This window comes from Eriocheir sinensis, unplaced genomic scaffold (genome assembly GCF_024679095.1).
Source record: "Eriocheir sinensis breed Jianghai 21 unplaced genomic scaffold, ASM2467909v1 Scaffold51, whole genome shotgun sequence".
Classification (NCBI taxonomy): Eukaryota; Metazoa; Arthropoda; class Malacostraca; order Decapoda; family Varunidae; genus Eriocheir; species Eriocheir sinensis.
The window spans coordinates 908,808-910,228 of NW_026111843.1; the positions used below are offsets into that span (position 1 = coordinate 908,808).

General features: G+C 43.6%; 1 long non-coding RNA gene across 1 annotated transcript in view; it reads right to left on the reverse strand.

Annotated features, from left to right (window-relative positions):
• Positions 1-1,030, reverse strand: part of LOC126992850 (uncharacterized) — a 2,373-nt gene extending 1,343 nt beyond the window's left edge. The window contains exon 1 of the long non-coding RNA XR_007747124.1: positions 894-1,030. This is a non-coding gene — a long non-coding RNA (uncharacterized LOC126992850). The remainder of the gene's footprint in view (positions 1-893) is intronic.
• Between the last annotated feature and the right edge of the window lie 391 nt (positions 1,031-1,421).

The following is a 1,421-nucleotide window of genomic DNA, read 5'->3' on the forward strand; positions in this document are numbered from 1 at the left end:
CGACTCATTGCTAAGGGTCTGGTAAGGCTGGGAAGGACTATATGGCAGGTCAGGTTAAGTAAGGTTAGGTAAGGTTAGGGAAGGCTAGGTTAGGTAAGGTTAGGATAGGATAGGATAGGTTAAGATAGGATAGGCTAGGCTAGGTAAGGTTAGGTAAGGTTAGGTAAGGTTAGGATAGGATAGGATAGGTTAAGACAGGATAGGATAGGCTAGGATAGGTTAGGTTAGAATAGGTAAGGTTAGGATAGGATAGGATAGTTTAGGTTAGGTAAGGTAAGGTAAGGTAAGGATAGGTTAGATAAGGATAGGTTAGGTTAGAATAGGTAAGGTTAGGATAGGATGGGCTAGTTTAGATTAGGTAAGGTAAGGTAAGGTAAGGATAGGTTAGATTAGGATAGGTTAGGTTAGAATAGGTAAGGTTAGGATAGGATAGACTAGGTTAGGTTAGGGAAGGTTAGGATAGAATAGGTTAGGTAAGGTTAGGATAGGTTAGGGAAGGTTAGGATAGGTTAGGATAGGATAGACTAGGTTAGGTTAGGGAAGGTTAGGATAGAATAGGTTAGGTAAGGTTAGGATAGGTTAAGATAGGATAGACTAGGTTAGGTTAGGGAAGGTTAGGATAGAATAGGTTAGGTAAGGTTAGGATAGGTTAAGGAAGGTTAGGATAGGTTAGGATAGGATAGACTAGGTTAGGTTAGGTAAGGTAAGGTTAGGATAGGATAGATTAGGATAGGTTAGGTTAGAATAGGTAAGGTTAGGTTAGGATAGACTTGGTTAGGTTAGGTAAGGTAAGGATAGAATAGGTTAGGTAAGGTTAGGATAGGATAGGATAGGATAGGATAGGTTAGGAAAGGATAGGATAGGATAGGTAAGGTTCGGTTAGCTTGACTCACCCAGCGAAATAGTTGTTTACAAATCGCGCTGAAGCAAACTGCAGGATGAACGAGGAGTTTGAGATCTTGACGGATTGCGCCTTGGGCTTGCTGAAGGCGTAGGCTGACCCCAGAGGTCCTTGGGGTCGGCAGTCAGCCCGGCGGGGCCGGGGGGCGGGACGGGGGGGAGGAGCGTTAGATATACACACACACACACACACACACACAATTCTCTCTCTCTCTCTCTCTCTCTCTCTCTCTCTCACACACACATTTTTCTCTCTCTCTCTCTCTCACACACACACACACACACACACACACACACACACGCACGCACGCACGCACGCACACACACACACACACGCACACACACATGCATGTATATATTATATGAAAATGACAGCTACACTATCACATGCTTTGCTATAATATAATGACAATGATAATGATGATAATGATAATGATGATGATGATGATGATAGTGACCTCTAGACCCTTCACCATCAACACACACACACACACACACACACACACACACACACTGGGACT